The sequence below is a fragment of the Zonotrichia leucophrys genome, chromosome 7, assembly GCF_028769735.1.
Source record: "Zonotrichia leucophrys gambelii isolate GWCS_2022_RI chromosome 7, RI_Zleu_2.0, whole genome shotgun sequence".
NCBI lineage: Eukaryota > Metazoa > Chordata > Aves > Passeriformes > Passerellidae > Zonotrichia > Zonotrichia leucophrys.
The window spans coordinates 8,778,454-8,796,493 of record NC_088177.1 but is presented as its reverse complement, the minus strand read 5'-3'; the positions used below and the strand labels follow the sequence as shown (position 1 = coordinate 8,796,493).

Below are 18,040 nucleotides of genomic sequence, written 5' to 3'. Positions count from 1 at the left end.
CAGGACAGAAATAAAAGTGACTGCAAGGGGAAGATTGTCAGCACTGCTGTTTTATTTTTAATCCTGCTCCATAAAGCCAAGTCCCTGCCACTCCATCTGCTGCTGCGGCCCAGCATCGTGCCCGCTTTGGGGACACCTCTGGCACTGCAGTTTCCCGCTTATAAATCACCTTCTTTCTCCTGTTTCCAACAAATTCACCCAGAGATCCAGAGTTTGCAGTTCGGTGGGGTTCAAGGACTCTCTGCCTTGAAAAACTATTCAAGAGCACTCACTAGTGGCTATGAAAGAAAACAGCGCCTTGGCAGGGCATCACCCAGCCCGCTGCCTTCGTGCCTCTTTAAGTCCTAGCGAAGGCAGCAAGAAGACAATAAACACCCTTTCAATAATTCTACATTCAGCCACCAGATAATTTTCTCAGTTAATGGTAAATATTATATACCAGTAAGCAGTTTTTCAAGGCAGCAAGTTGTGAAATATATTGAAAACAATACCAGTTGTTCAATCACTATCAAGAAATATTGAAGATAATTCCATTGCTTACATTTTATATAAATGCTTGAATTTCTCTGTTCAGTTTTGAACAAAACCCATTATAGCAAAGCATGCTTTTTTAAAAAGAAAGATGCTAATTTATTCGCTTGCATTTCAATCCGTCACTGAGCACATGTTTCTTGTGTTTCCTGTTAGGTACACTAATATCTAAGCATGCAACACAAGAAAATGCATGTAAGCAATCAATTGAATTGAAAGTCAGCTGTAATAGGAGCACAAAAATGGGATGAACTTAGTGTCCATACCATGGCAAAGCACCTGGTTTGGCTACACTGACACGGCCAGTGGCAGAAGGACTCTGAATGCAGACAACCATGGTAACCAGGTAAAGCTGCAGTGACCACAGCAGGTGCTTTTACAAAGTTTTGCCACCACACTTCTCTAAAGGGCAGTACCCTGTGTTGGTGGATGTGGATGTGGGTGAGGACTGGCATCCTGGAGCACTGGGGTTGTGACAGCCACCAGGAGCCTGGCGAGTGGCACAGCACAGGCCTTATGCTCAGGGATGGGTAACACTGCCTGGGGCTCCCCTCTGAACCACAGGGCTGTGGAGGAACAGATTGCCAGTTAATATGGAAAGCTTCCTGCTTCCTAGATTAACGATGAGCTAATTTAGAATTTACATATGTGTGCAGAGGGACTGCTTTGATCCCAAGGTAGTATATCTGTGATACAATAAGGCGGGTGATAGAGAAAAGGTGAAGCAAGAAGGCCAGATAAGAGGGAAACAAAGTGTCTCTGGTGCCACAACCAAGGAGAGACCTAACAAAGCACCAGGCCCAGCTCTGTGCTGAGCAGCAGCAATGCTGGAACAAAAGAGATGTGGCTGATCTGGGAAAAGGCGAGTGCACAGCGAGGAGCACTGCAAAGGTCAGTGAAGCAGTTTGCACAGCTGTGCTTCCAAGTGGGCTCCTCTCACCCCAAGCCCTGGCCCCTGACATTTCAGTAGCTGAAAGCCAGGCTCTGCTGCTGCCTTTTCACTGGCCTCAACACTGCCAGTGCCACTGGGAGCTGAGAGCTTTGAGCTGGGGAGGCTAAATGCACTCCACTCCCCTTAGCCCCATGTTTGAGAAGCTGACACATTTGCTCCCGTCACAGCCAGCTGGATGTGGCTCCTCAAGCCCGAGTCCTGGAGAGGCAAAGGCGTTGCATGGGCAGTTGCCTGTGGTTGCATGGGCAGCTGGCAGCAGGGCAGGGAATTGCGGCTGACCCTGGGCAAATGTTCTGAGCAATGCACTGTCCTCCCCTAGTGCAGGACTGGGGCTGGAAACAGAGCGAACAGGCTCATGTTCATCCACTAAGCCCTCAGTGATGAGACAAGAGCCCATGGCAGAGAAGAGACCCGCTGCACAGTGGAAACACAGCATTATTCCTGAATCCCAGTATATAAAGAATACATAATTTTAGTACTGGTTGTCTCAGGGGAAGGAAGCTTGAAACACCAAAATCTCTCTGTTACATTAGAATTAAGGTTTGTATCATCTATCCCATTTGGAGTAGCAAAGATAATTGAACTGCAGAAATAGAGTAAAAAACCCCAACTTCTTCTGCACCACAAATAACCTAAGCAGAAAGATAAGCGGGAATAGCTTAAACTCTAAGACATCAGTTCTTTCCCATTCAAAAAATCTTGACATGCTGAAATTGCCAGTGGTGTCTTGTGTCACTATATGTCCAGAGATGTATGTATGTATTCATGAAGCCAAGTGTACCTACAATAAATAAATAAATAGATAAATAAATAAAGATGATAATAATAATTGTAGTAGTAGTAATAATGTGGCATCAAACTGAGTGCCAGAATAACCAGCCATCCAATCTATATCTCACCTCCTATTTTTCATGCTTTCCCTTTTTTTTAAGATGGCTACCCTATTTTTGCATTCTTCCTTTTCTATTTGGTACATTTCAATGTCTGGGTTTTTTTTTAGAATAGCTGTTCTTAATGTATCTTTTAATTTTGCTGCCATTTGTCTCATATCTCTACACAAGCCTTCATCTTGAGGTGCAATTTCTTACAGCTTTCAATTCTCCCTAAAAATAATTTTCTGTACAACTTCTGTTTTCATCTCCTCTGTTCATTTTTCTTAGCCTTATTTCCATTTTTGTTGTGACTTAAAGTATAATAATAATTAAAACACCAATAATAGCTTTCTTATCTCCTTCAGTTTCTGCTGCTAACTAGAATTGTTATTATGTCCCTTTGCCATTTCCTGAAGACCATTTCTAAACAAAACTCCTCTTGGCTTCAAGTGGACTTTCCTTCCTTGTTTTCCTTCTACAGTGGTAGGACAGATGGGGACATATCCATCTGGCTGGGGAGCTGATAAATCTTTCTGTGGTTCCATGGGGAAACAATCCAGATTCCTGGGAAACTGAATCAGTTAGAAAATCCTGGGTATCATCTCAAACTTGGGATTTCCATTAGTAGTTGTAGAAAAAAGCTTCTTGTAGGCTTCTTGTAGGCTTCTACAGCCTGGATCACTGGTGTAGTTATGACCTTTGGTAAAGAGTACCAGAGATGAGGTTTACCACCGCATCCTCAAAGATTTCAGGCACAGATTTTGAAGAAGGTTGCCTGGCTTGGAAGCAGTAATCTCCCTTACACAAAGGTCCAGTGCCTTCTTGAGAGGAGGTAAGAAGATGAGTATTAGGCAGAATTTTACTAACAGTGCTTTGGATAGACTTCAAGGACTGAGGATTTTTAAATGTTTCTCAGTCACAGTTCTTAGACTCAAGAGCACTTAAAGTGTATATCTAAAAGATTTTCCCTTTCTGTTTCCTCTTTCTTCAAAAAGGAAGAGATTATGAGGAGTTCAACTTTGATTGCTTGTTTGTTTTTTACTTTTCATCCTGGGGGATTTAAATTACCTGTATTTTGGGGGCCAGCTGGGCAGAAACACACAACAGGAGCAGTGTGCTTGCAAGCAGATTGTGCAAACGTTTCTTTTGTGGTGTGTTTTCTTTTGTATCGCTGTAGCCAGCGACTGCTCTGGATCCCATCCTAGGACACAAGCCAAGAATGAGAAATAAGGCTGCAAGCGAGACAACAATTCACAACCACGGTATTGTTTGACTTGGAATACTCACCGGGCTAAAACCTACAACAGGAATACAAGATGCTTTAAGTAGCAGATGCTGATTTTAATCTTTCTGGTAGTTAGGGAGTCCACCTTGCCCAGCCCACGGAGCCAGGAGGGACCTGGCAGAGGGATTTCTTCCTGGCTATGTCAGAGAGGAAATGACAGCAGGAGCAGGGGCTGTGAAGCACCCAAGGTGATCAGCAGTGCAAGTAGGAAGCATATGAATGTAGGCTTTGTTAGAGAAAAGAAATGTGCTATCAGAGAAAGTAAGCAGCAGCAGATGAAGATGAATGGTCAAAATGGGGAAAATACAACTGGGCTTAGTCTCTAAGAGTTTCTAGCCAAAAACACAACTGCCTTTGAGCATACACATTACATGAAAAGGCAAAGATAAAACTGTTTTGCTACAATATGGAAACAAAAAAACATAGGCAAAGGAAAACAGACACTGGTGGTTTTATTCTGATTAGAGAGGGAGTAAAACATAAAAAACTGCTGCAAAATTCCGACATCAGAGTGGGATAAGAGAGCAACAGATAGTAACCTACACCACTGCTATGAAGCAGTGTAACAGTTTTAGAAATGTGTAGCCTAGATATTAGAGTAAATCAGTGTAACACAAAGCAAATGCTTAAAGAACACTCCATTTTACAACGCAGCTTTAAAATTATTTAGGAGACTTTATGGTATAGAAATTGAATTTGGTAATATACCACAAATTACCGTACAAGACTATATAAACTCTCTAATTTCCAGAGCTATTTTTGTTTGGGTTGTTCAGAAAATGTTGACAAAATTTTTTTTGATGAAAGAGAAAACCTCTCTCAGAGCAGTTTGTGATTTCCTAATCCAACCCACACTCCCAGTTCCTGTCTGTCTTTGAGAATGCTCTGGGTGGGATCCAAAGCCTGTGAAAGCAATGGACAGGATCCCACTGGCATTCAGCAGGTGGGACATGAATGCCAAGTCCGTGTCAGGGTGCCTCTTGAAAGCCATATCTTTCACTGCAGATCCCAAACATTATATCTAGGCCTGAAATAATCCTCTGTAAAGCAAGCTACAAAGACTTTGGGTGTTTTATGTTCACACTTGCTAGTGAAAATGAAATGGCAAATAGTAAATTTGTAAGGATGGCAATTACAAAATGAAAATAGCCCAAGCATATTCATTGGAAAAGTTATGTATTGCACTTTCCAAGAAGGGAATGCAAATTGTCCTATTCAGGAAGGAAGGCCCAGAGCTATCAGCTCAAGCAGTGCCTGTACCCCGGCCCTGCATCAACTGCAGTTTTGCTGTCAGAGGGAGGCTGAAGCTCTCCAAGCTGGGATCCCACAGTGCATCCACAGCTGTGAGCAAGAGCAGCACCATCCCTGCCTGTTCAGCACCATCCCTCCCTGTTCAGCACCATCCCTCTCTGTTCAGCACCATCCCTCCCTGCTCAGCACCATCCCTGCCTGTTCAGCACCATCCCTCCCTGTTCAGCACCATTCCTCTTTGCTCAGCACCATCCCTCTCTGTTCAGCACCATCCCTGCCTGTTCAGCACCATTCCTCTTTGCTCAGCACCATTCCTCTTTGCTCAGCACCATCCCTCCCTCCTGCCTGCCCCAGTGTGAGTGAGCTGCAGGGCTCCACACCCTCTGCTGACCCAGCACAGCTGGGCTCTCCTGTGTCCCCCCTGAAATTCAGCATAAAGCAAAGCAGAATGAGCAACGGACCGGTCCTAGAGGAAAATGTTACAATTGCAAGCCTGTATTCACCACCCACCAGAGCCAGAAGAGAAAGGTGCAAGTGTCTCCTCACTTAACCTGTGCAGGCAATCCTGCCAGGCACCTCCATGGCTACACTGTTTTCCAGAAGTAGCTGGTCCTTTGTCTCTGATGAAATTTGCGTGAAAGGACAAAATTACCACTAAGGGCAATGGAGTGCTAAAACCAAGACAAAAACAAACAAACAAAAAGCAAAAAACAACCAAAACAAAAAACAACAACAAAAAACCCCAAATCAAAATAAAACAAACAAACAAACAAACAAAACCCAAAAAAAAAAAAAAAAAAACAAAAAACCCTTCAGAAACCTGTTCTGGAGAAAGGTTACAATTAACTATTTTTCTAAAGTCTTACAAGCAGAAGAGCTCAAGGACATGAAGGACTCCTTGACTGCTCTTTGACAGAGCATCATCCCAGGTGTACAGAACAGACATACAAGAAGAAAAGTGAAATGCCAAGGAAGTGAAAAAATGGAGAAAACTCAAATTAACATCATCTGCCATAAGCAGATTTTTAACCAGGCTCTTTTTTAAACCAGTGATCTGAAGCAGGAAGTTGCACAAGCTGTGGGTAAAGCAAATGACTCAGGTTTTCTGTCTCCTGGTTTGTCATGAGGTCTGATGGAACCTGGATGAGATTTGTTTAGGTTTCTGCCCTGTTTGGGTTCTCAGATGTGCTGCTGTCACCCTGACAAGCAGCACGTATTTTCCCCTATCAAGCTACATGTTTTCACTGATTTTCATGGAATATTTGGAGTATTGATCTCCTCTCAGATTTATTAAAATGGGTCAGATTCAGAAAGTGTTGCTGAAGATATGATACAAATTCACATAAGTAAATACAGACACGAACATTTGTCTGCAGGGTTTTTTGGAGTTGTTGTTTTGTTTTATTGGGGTTTTTTTTGTTGTTGTGAGGGAATCAGCTTAAAATACTATCTGGCAGAATGAGGTTTCCCTCCATCAGTCAGAGTGAACATGTTCTCCTATTTCATTCATAGTTCCAGGAAATAATAATAATTTTAGTAGGAAAGTTAATCTGTCAGGATTATGGTATTCAAAATGAACTGCAAAGAGAAGTAGAGAACCATAAATGATAAATAGATGTAAACTAATTGCTGGTTTTATTTTATCAAGCTACAGAAATATAAAATACTCAGCTCCAGGGATTCCAAATGGATTGAACAATATTTTTTTTAAAAAGAAATCTTTCATTTGTTTTATTCCAAGATAATAATAAGTGCCCCCAGGACAGTTTTGAAAGGGGATAATGCACCTCAAAAGAAGATTTCCTTTTTCTGGCAACAAATTCTAACTGCAAAAGTGCTTGGATTAAGTAACTACACTGATTGGCTGTCAGTGCTGCAAAGCAACTTTACAAAGCCACCTTAGCTGCACTGCTTATCCACAGCTACCTTTCAGTATTCAAAACTGTCAGGTGTATTTTCTTCTCATGTGAAAACACAATTTCCTCTTCAGACTTCAGGTGCAACCTAGAGACCAACCAGCCCAGCAGCTGAGGAATCCTGAGATTTGTTCCCCTTAAAGCCTTGGCAGTTCTTCATGCCTTCCAGCACTCTGTGGGGATGATATGGGGCATCCAGACCATCACAAAAATATCAGAGATTTGGCCCTTTCTGCAGGAGGGTAAGAGCACATCCAAGTGCTCATGGCAGACTATAAACAAGCTGAAGAGTAATTTTTTTTTTCTTTCAATTTGAGATATATAATGGAGTTAAGGGCCCAGAACTTGATGAGTATGAATGGGAGGGAGACTCCCAGGGAACTCAGGGATCTTAGGAAACTACCTAAACAGATATGCACAAGAATTTTAATTTTGCCAAAAAAACCCCACCAAAACCCTAGACAAAGTAGGATTATAACAAAGGAGGATGGCAATGGGCTCAGTGTGACTGAATGGTGCTCCTGGTAGGGCACTGTTTTTTGGGGATTAAAGACAAAATTAAGCTCAGGTGTTAGTTAGTTAGTTGGTTGGTCAGTTAATTAGTTAGTTAGTTAGTCTAAATAAAAACAGAAAAGAAAAATAAGGAGATTCAAAAGCCAAAGGCTTATTGTAAGGGCTGGAACCTAAAATTTACACACAGTGGTATGAAACCCAATCTTATAAGTCCATTTTACTTATCAAATATTTTCCTAAAACTTCCTTGTGCATGCAGCACACAGATGACCATGACTGGCTGGTGTCTCTACACCTGTTAACATTTCTGTACAATGAAGGGAACAAAAATGCCCAGCCAAAGGGAGGAAGCAATATGAGCAAGTGGATTAAACAAAGAACTGGTGATAGATATGGGTCTGCACATGTCTCTGCCTTGCTGAATGATGGCAAACCAAACTCCTGCTGCTTTAGATCCTTGGCTAAGCTGGGTAGTGAGCCTTGAGGGCTTCAGACTGGAATTTCTGGCCTGCTGTGAAACCAGACACTGCTGCAGCTACTGCAAACCAGGAGCTTCAGCACTGACCTTCAGCAAAGAGCTCTGTGCAATCACTGCACAGACAGATGTTGCAGCCTCCCCTTTGTCTTTCCCACCAAACTTTGAATCCTAAAGAGGCCCACCTGGTAAAAAGGGAGCACTTAGGATGGCTGCAAACCTTTGGGTGCCTCAGGTAGAGCAGTTGCAGAGCTGTGTTTCACATTGTCCCAGGAAAACCATGGAGTCTTCCAATCCTCCTGGCAGCCCAATTAAAAAGACAGGGGAAATGTTGGGGAATGCACTTAGCTGTGTGTTTGCAGTCCTCCCAAAGAGAGAACAGACCATTGATTTGGTTCTGTAAAACCTTGGTTAGAAATACCAAGTCCTGCCCAGTCAATATTGCTGCCTGTGGAATCCTCACAGATATTTGTGTCCCTCCAACAGTTTCACTTCAGGGTAAAGTCAGAGAAAACTCTCCACGGTGGCCAGTTCAGAACAGAAAAGCAAAAGTAAAAGCTGTGCTCTAAGGTTTAGGTGTGTTTTGCACCTCTATAAAAATAGAACTGTCAGTGAGATTGCCAGAAAATGGGGGATCAAAATACTTTGTTACTTTTACAGGCATCAACAGCCCTTTGTTATATAATGAAATTCAAAACCTAATTATGGTTACCTAGTATACAGTACAAAAACATTATGTCTTTGTATTTACACAGCCCTACAAATAGCCTTTTGCTAGTATGCCTCAGTTTCATTGAATGGGTTGATGTTTATAGCTTACTTTTCAAATCACCTTCAGGAGACAGAAAACACACAACTGCCTTAAGAAATGTTGATTTATGAACTATACTGGTCTTTACTCTTCTTGTAAACCTGGGTGGAAAATTGATCAGTTATAAGCCTGCTATAGATCTCACAGGTTTGCAAGATATATTATTGTATTTCAAGATTATCTGATATTGCAAAAGATTTTTTTTTCCCCTTCTTTTGTTCTTTACTGTGGCCATACGTTTTCCTGTCTCAATCTTTTTTCTGCTGTTGTTGGACTTAGGGAAGCTATCAGAAAATAAAAATAAAGAAGAAGAAATCCTAGAGAAAGTAGCTTTGGGCCACCCCAGGTTTTCCCAATCCATCATAATGTGGGTTTTATTTCATACCCCACTGAGGTGGAATTCACAGAATGTTTCTTGAATTACCATCAGGCAGTCTTATAAGACAATTGCTGTCTTTTCCCCCCCTTTTGCTTCACTCTACTTTTGACAGCTGTTGGCATTTATTGTATAACCAACGGACCCAGCATTAATTTTCAGTAGGCTAAAGATCAGTTAAACTTTAAAGTAATATGTACAGAATAGGACTGCTCAAATGTAGGATATTCATCTTGCTGAAAACAAAAATATTTCAAAAAAATTTTTAATCAAATTTTGAGCATACAGAAGAAATATGAGAATTTTATAGAAAATTCCCAAAAATAATATTTTTACAATATTAGAGTAATAAGAAAATTTTGACATTTTTATGAGAACAAAAATGTCATTTTACAGGAGTAACAGTTTTGATAGTTCAAAATCCAGCACTGTTCCTGTAGCTCTTTTGTTTGGGTTTATAGCAGGGAGCTAGGGAGCTCTTTGTAGTATTCCCCAAATGTCACCTGCCTTGAGAATCTCCCAAATACTGAAATTTGTTGGTAAGACATTAAACATCATTAAAGAGTACTGCATATGCCAAGGTAAATGATATTCTGAATCGCCTATATGTTTAGTGTTTACTCAAAAAACTTGTACAGATCCTGACTGTGTAAAAAATTATTTTGTAGACATTGAATCTCAGTTTCTTTCACTGGAGTCTCCATTGAGAGAAGGCAACAAGATTTCTGGAAGAGTTTCTTCATTATTAAGATGTTACAATGCGGACTGAAAAGTGGAGTGTGGACTAAGACAGAAGGTTAGGAGAAAAGCTTCAATTAATCCTCACATTAATCACATTTAAAGATATATTTAAAGATATCCATCAGTGATCCTGACATACACCTGAAACAATTTTTGAGATATAAATGGAATGGTTGTTCTGCATGCGTCAGTCTAATCAGTCTAATAGTCTAATGGGCCTTTTTTTTTTTTTTTTTTTTTTTTTTTGCATAGACAGTGATTTTCTTCTCAAATTCATAGCTCTTCTGGAGAAGTCACTAAACATGTACAGTTGGAAGAAAATATATGAGAAGAAATCTCCTGAGCTGAGCATTTATATTCCCACGTAAAGTCTAGTGCAGTAATTTACAGCATGACATAAGAAGGGCCAGATGGACCTCAGACCCAATCCAGCTGGTTCTAACATTCTTGCTGCCACCTTTCTATCAACAATGTGATAATTATGCACTCTAAATAAAAAATATCTTTGAAGAATTCCTTAATCAAGAACTTTACTGCTACAGCCTCCTGCTGGAAACATTCTTCTCCTTGACATGAGCAAGTTTAAGTGAACAACACCATGATTTGTTAGGTGGGAGGAAGCTGTATGACAAAACACTTCAGAGATGCAATGCTTTTTGCCAAACAGCTGAAACTGTTTTGTTGATAAATGTTCATGTCTCATACTATTAACACTGTCACACAGGTAAAGTTTGATCTCCTGACAAAACCTCTTGTAGCTGTCTCTTAATCTATTTAGCAATCAATATTAACACTCTCAAATGTCTCAAAATGTTCCTTTTAGCTTGTTTGCTTCAGAATGCGCTATGTACACACACACATATTTCACTCCATACATTCATCCTGTATGTGAACATATATTTCATTCCAAGTGATAATACACATTTTCTTTAGTAACTGCAATAACCTGGGATGTAACAGAAAGATGAACACCCAGATAACTTGGCAAAGAGCACAATATTAAAGATCTGGAAAACAGGGGAGGCAGCTGCTGACACAAACCTGCAGTTCATTCTGGCCTTTGGGTCCATCAGGACTTAGGAAAGTCTGGCACTTTTGTTTGCTGTCTTAGGAACCTGTTTGGCTTTGTAACCTCAGCTCTGCCCGGCCCCAGCAGGAATGGGCAGTGCTCAGTTGGTGATGGAGGAGGGCCCACCCTTCTCATGAGTGAGCCTATCACACCCCAGGTCTTTGGGCAGGCAAGTAGTAAAAGATGCAGTTCCATGGTAAGCAATAGATGGTTTGCCTATTCCAGCTGTCTCATAATATTTAAAATAAGCTGTGATGATACATAAACCCAAGTACTAGATGGGATCTCACACCTAATCACTCCACTCTGAATTCTAGTGAAGAAGTGCTTTCCAGATTAACTACACCAGACACATTGACTCCTTCACAGTGAAGCAGATTCCATTTTCCTTTTAAACATTAACTAGATTCTATTTTTGTTTTAAATCTTAAGATTTCCTTAAGAGCATCAGAACTTCAAAGTTAAAAGAAAATTAGCACATGTGTTGGTTTAACTGAGACCTGGAGGGATAGAACAGTTATTTCTTGGAGTCCAAATGAGCATAACTTTGCAAAGCTGGAATTTTCACAAGCAGACACTGCATTTTAATAATTTATCTCCTGAAAGGAGCATATTGTACCTTGAAATAAAGCCTGAAAGGTTTTTTGCCCTGTAGGGAATGCAGCTACAACAAAAGAAAACTGAAAGCAATTTGGCTGCTTGTGACCAACTCGGAGTTAGAACTGGCCAAATTCCACACAGGAGCAGGGACACAAACACACAGCGACTGCAACCAGCTCCAGTGCCAAATTGCAACCATATTTATAATCCTTTCAAAACACTTGGGTCCATTTTTGTGGGAACAACAAACATGTAAATAATGAAAACCCAGTATTTCCTTTCGGAAGTGAAGTGTCCTCTCCCCCACAGCCCAGTAAAGGCAGTGTTGCATTTCCTGCTCCTCAGATTCATAACACCAGCTGTTAACATTTGTTGTTTCTTGTGAAGACTAAAAAAATAATTATAAAAATAAAAACACTGAAAGTTGTAATATATGTTGTATCTTCTAACTAAATCTTGGAAAAAGACATGGGCAATTGTTTTTCATAATTTAAATTATACCTGTTCCTGTGAAGCTATTGTTTCAACATCAAAAAACTGGTTTACTCTTTAATATGCACTCAAATTGCATTTGGTGGCTGCACAGAGTGAGATTTTGTACCTATGCTGTGGGGCTATTAAACTTGTAAGGACAACAAAGAATCTCTCTTGACACTCAGACACTATTGTAAAGGATAAATTAATTTCTGTAGATACCAGCCTCTTAAAATACCAACAGCATATTCATCTATGTTCATGCATATATTCAATGTATAAAGATATTTCATGTTTATATATAACAAGGTTTGAAGACAGACTATTAGTTACTGACATCTCTCAACAACATTTAAAATTTATACCGCATTACACTCTTCACTTTACTGCTGTGTAGTGCTGAAATTCAAAATTATCTGTTTGAAACTCTGTTTGAAGAAATTTCCATCATTCTAAAGTTCCAAGAGACCAGCTCCCTCCATTGTCTGCTATAACCAATTCACCCTCAGAGGATAAGTCCTACATGATCCAATAATATTTCTAACAACACCAGCATCCCAGATTGAAAGTTGTTTTCATATCTGAAGTAGTAATTATTTATTGAAGACACTGAGGTAGCAAACAAAAAAGAAGCCAATATTTTACACTGAAATGGAGGGCAAAAGGAAGGGAGAAGGGTTGTTCCCTGCAACTGGGCAAATGTGGGCTGCACATTGCCACTTTCAATTCTGAAACATGAAGCAGAGCTGCAGTAAAATGACATTAGTAGCTTTCATATGATAATTGGTATAGAAGAGAAGGTTGTTTCTGGGTGGAGCAGTAGCCAAGTTCACTGAACCTAGCACACCATTCAATCAACCATGGAAAAAACAATAGGAGATAGAGATGGGGGAGACTTTTATTTTGACTGGGTAGCAGACATGAAGGCAGGGGGTGAGTCTAGGGACGGGAAAGTATGCAAAAGTGAGAATTCAAGATAGCTAAATATTTGAAATGTCTCTGGATGCACATATATTATTTATAAGTATAAAATAACAATCATTCCCTCATCGATATACAGGGAGGCGAACCAAGCAAATGCAGATTTAGGTGGGACATTTAACATATGAAATAATGAAAGAGGATGGTGGCAGTCTGCCAAGTCTCCCCCTCCCCACTGCTCCTCTCCCCAGTCATTGACTTTCAAAGAGGAAAGGATTTCATACAACAAAATCTACCCTGACTTCCAGGAGATGCTAGGAGAAGGGATTTATGCTCAGTAGTATCTTCTAAATAGTCCCAAATAAATTCAAGCTTCAAAGAGGTCCTTGCACGAAATGTCTTTTTAGCTTGCTGGGATGGGCATATCTCTTGGGATTTTCCTGCCTATGTGTTATAGGTAGGAATTTTCACCCCTTTTATTTGCTGTCTTTTGCCATAATTTTATTCTTATTTTAAAATAAAAGCAACAGAAGGCAAGTCTATTTTCATGGAAATTGCTAGCAGTATGAATTTCAGCTCATTTCCAGAAGAATAATCTTTGTGCTGGTCAATTCAGCCAAGATAGTTTGCTGGCTTTCACACAGCAAATTACTAATTAATGACAAATTAAATATTGTTCTATATGAAGATGACTTCAGAGGTGGTGCATAAACTTTGGGATTCCTGGAATATCTTCAGACTGCCTACAGTCCATTTGCATGCAAATATGGCTGTTAAAATGTTGGTTTTTTGTGCTACCCAGCACAAAATAAACCCTCCTGATGCATAAACATATTATTTCCTTTACTCATATAGACATTTATATTTCATTCAACACTCTTGGTGCACCTGAAGACATGTTTTTAAAGCAAACTCACAGAGATATCACATTAAAGCCTTGCTGTACTCTTTGGAAAAAATCATTCAGGCTGCTCTGAGGAATGCAAGCCAGGCTATAGAAATGCATTGCTTTACAGCATGGCTTCATTTGCAAGGAGTGTGGGGAGGGTTCACAGTGCTGGCCCTCTCAGGGTTTCTCACTGGGGGCATCGTGTCAGAGTTAGGCATTTCCAAGCACTCAGGGGGGGTTTCATTTTCACCTCACTGAAATGATGAGGTAGCATTTGCTTGGATTTATCCTAGCTGTGACACTGTGCTTGTGAAAGATTGCTGGAATTCCCACTGTGAACTGCCCACAGAGCCACACAGTCATTGCAGGATGCCCTGGCCTTTTCTCCAGCAGCATCAGTCTCCCCTGAGCCCAGCCACACCAGCAGAGGTTCAGTGTTTCGGTAGGGTGGGGGCACAAAGCCCCTCTGGGAGCTGCAAACCTTCTGCACTGTGTCCTACACCAGCAATCCAGGCATCACCTGGAGTATATCAGATGCATGCCTGATGCAGGGGTAGTAGTTTTGACTTTTTATCCTGATGTACAACTGCATTCCCACACTGGATTTACTGGAATGTCTATCAGAAGGTCAGGAATTACCATATTTTGACATATATACCAGAAAGGACTGTGAGACTGTAGGGTGGCAGAAATTGAGTGGAACACTGTTTAGGGAAAAGAGGCATGGCTGAAGACTTTGTACATGAACCAAAGAATGACCACTTGGTCTGAAGCAATTTTGGTTGCATCTCAGCTGCTTTGTACCACTATAGATTTCCTAACTAGCATCCACTAGGTGTTAAACAACCAACCCCAAGAGCCGTGGCAGATGGTGAGGCATGCTGAGCTAACCTCCCCAGACTTGAGGAAATGTGCAATAAGGCAGGAAAGATTTAGTTTTCAAAATAAATTGAATGTTTGATCACAAGTTAGCATTCTGCAAAGATGCGTGCTGTTACTATGACAAGTTCTTAAAACTAGAGCTAGCTAATAAAAGAATTTTATTGATTGTCATGCCACATCAGGTCAGAAATTCATTTAGTGTTTTATTGCATTCTAACACCAGATGTTTCAGAGGAAGGTGTGAAACTCCCATAACAGAGAATTATGCAATAACTTGCTTATGAGAGAATCTTCTTTCCAAAGCCCAATGCTTAATGGTGAGCATTATTGCTCTTCTTCCTATGTACTCTCTTCTTGTTTCAAGGGGCTGCAGCTTTTCTTCCCTCATACAACCAGTGAGTCCTGCAGTCATTGTTATGTTATTCTAATGTTACCCATATGCAATGAATTCCACAATTTAACATATGTACAAATGATATTTCAATCAATTTCTATTCTTAAAAAAAAAAGACATTTCTTCATATTATTCATTAACAAAAACCCAATTTATCTTGCACTACTCCTTATTGAGGATTTTTTTTTCTTATGCTTTACTCACAGTTTCCCTCTTTAAATGCAAAATTCAGTAGCAATAGGAAGAATAAATAAAAAATGAGCATGCACATACAGTCCTTGGCCTGTCTATACTTTTCTGTGCTAGGTAAGAAAATATCACAATCTATTTGAATTTATTTCTGTGAAAGTTTTATGCTCAGCTTTTCTTTAGAAGCTTTTAATCTGGCTAAGTAGAACAATAACTCAAGATCTTTGAGTATGTAAAGAGGAATATAAGAATATGTGTGTGCATATGTAAATAAAAAAGTTCATTAAAAGGAAGCCAGATTACAAAATCAAAATAAAAATTCTGCTACTATTCTGAATGTCTACTAAAACAGAGTTTTCATAAACTTTCCTGACAGAAGCTTTCTTCCAAAAAAGTTAATGAAACTGAACCCAAAGCAGATGGGAATACAATCAAGAAAAATTCATTTTCCAATTCCATTCAGTTGTTGTTAGATTTCTCTTCTCTACTCATCTACTTTCAGATTCCTCATCTGTTTTATGAGCTGCTGCTACTTATTTTTCCTATAGTGAAAGATCGATAAATTCATATTTTTAAAGCATTTTCAAATCTCTGAGTGAAAGAAGCAACTATATAAAATTCATTTTGTGTTTATAAAAAAAAAGAAACTTAGAAGTTACTTCAGTGAAGGCTTCAGAATCCAAATCAATACAGGACTGAGAACTGCATACAGTGAGTTCAAATACAGTGTTATGTTCATGTTGCTCAGCTTGGCTCTGAGCCAGGAAAGCACAGGTATGTGCCAAGTTTTACACACTGTGAGCAGTGCCTTGACATCCAAGACACTGCTCAGCCTTAAAGGCTTCACTGGACTGGGGCCTTGCTGTCATGTGGCAGAAAGGGAAAGGCCACAAACATTAGCATACACAGGAACCCAGTGGATCTCCCTGTAAAGTCTCTTTTTATCATCCCAACTATTTTTTCTTCAGTTGTTAAGCAAAGATGTTTAATTTGCCAGCTTTCCTAAGGACAGAAGTTATGCAACCATTCCTTTCAGCAGCATTGACACCCTCAAAATAAACAACTACATTTTTAAATGTAGGCCAGGAAAAATTATTTCAGAAATAAAAGCCCAAATATCTTTCTCTCTCTAAAGTAAATGAAAGTCAATGGGATTTGGCTCACATTGAAAAATGTTATTCAGTTTAGGTAGGCACAAGGAGAGACTTAGCACAGCAAAGCTTTCCAGGGCTACTGAAATGCTGCCTTTGGCTCTTTCATACAGGATATGAGCAAGCACTCAGGGTTCACTCAGGATTTCAGAAATGCATCTCTGTCCATTTGGAAAATACAAACTAAGTAAGGAGCTGACCTTACTGACAAATACTTTCTATTAGTTTCAAGCTCATTTGGGTTCACTTTCTGGTTCTCTTAACTCATAGAAATTTGGGGGTCTGTGCTCCTCTGCCTGAATGTGTCAGGTACCACCTTACAGTACAGGAAATTAGAACTCCACAATTCTAATTAGAATTCCACAATTGCATTTCATAGAATCATGGAATACCCTGAGCTGGAAGGGACCCACAAGGATCATTGAAATCCAACTCCTTTATGACATTGCTTCCCACAGGCCATGGGTGGGGTAAATCTGTATCAGTATTTTAGTTGGATCTAGGAACTTTAAAAGGCACTTCTTTAATCATAGTGACTTACCACACCTTAGCTCACAGCACAGAGTAAACTCTGAGGGCACAAACAGGTTCCTTTTTTAGATGAGGCTTGTGTGGTAAAAGCATTACAGAGGTCAGCTCACGCCCTCCAGGCACCAGCGGGCTCAAGCTGGACTTAGTCCAGAGGTAAAAGCTCAAAACTTCTTACCTCTGTTAAAGGTTTTGCTCTTCTCTCACACAAGTCTGAGAGGAAAATGCAGACATTCCACTCAATATCAGTCTGTTCTGCTCTCTGCAGCTCTTGCACCTTGCAGTAGGGAAGCTCCATTTCACACACATGGATGGGATTCATGGGCAATCCCATGTGATGACATTTTCCTGGGCTTGGAGACACAGCAAGGCAATGAAGCTCAGTGAGATGGTCCTGGCACACACATCCCACGCTGTACTTTGTAGAGTGATGCACCCTCAGTTTGCCTCATGCTAAGTTCCACAGGAGCCTTAGAAACTCTGGAAAACAAACCAGAATCCCATTTGCATAAAGCATTGTGCTTTATTCAGTATTATATTCATTTCTATTTGCATTAAAGTTTAAGTGCTCCAGCACTTAAATTTCATACTTCCACTAAAGATTTTTCCTACTAAGTATTTCTTTCAATTACCTCATTAGAGTATGAACACAACTAAGCCAAAACAAAGATTTTTTTCCCTGGCACACAACCATGAAAATATTTACTTTATACTGTGAGAGCAGGGTTCTGTTCAAATAAAAAAATGAACCTGGGGGCATTTGCAGTAAAAATGTGTCTTTTATAATTATTCCCTTGTGTTAGAACAATCCAGGACAGTCAAGAATCAGTCTGGGTGCAGATTCCTCTCTCTCTCATGTGAGGTTGAGTGGAAAAGCAAGGATGAAAGCAAGGAAGAGTTTTTATAATTCCTCTTGCAGTCATTTCTTTCTCTGACTAGAATATGATTAAAGATATCTCATGGAAACTGGGAATAGGCAACACTTGCTAGCAGCTATTTCAAATTCTGCCCTTGAGGATTATATAATAATAAAAAAATCCTCATTCTTACACAGCATTTTTCATCCACAGATTTCAAAGCCATGCCTTGCCTCACTGCTGGGGCACCCCACACCCGTGTGGAAAAGCTCTTCTCCCTTTGCTTGCTGGCACCCCTGAATGGCTGGAGGGGCACTGAGGGGGTGTTGCATGGCTGGATAGGATCAGAGAAGGTGCCAGGAG

At 40.2% G+C, this 18,040-nt stretch overlaps 1 long non-coding RNA gene across 1 annotated transcript; it reads right to left on the bottom strand.

Moving 5' to 3' along the window:
• Nucleotides 1-2,167: 2,167 nt before the first annotated feature.
• LOC135450523 (uncharacterized) lies at nucleotides 2,168-17,112 on the bottom strand. Its single transcript, XR_010441089.1, has 3 exons — nucleotides 16,999-17,112; nucleotides 3,424-3,556; nucleotides 2,168-2,264 (listed from the first exon to the last, which is right to left on the bottom strand). It is a non-coding gene; the product is annotated as an uncharacterized LOC135450523 (long non-coding RNA).
• Nucleotides 17,113-18,040: the final 928 nt, after the last annotated feature.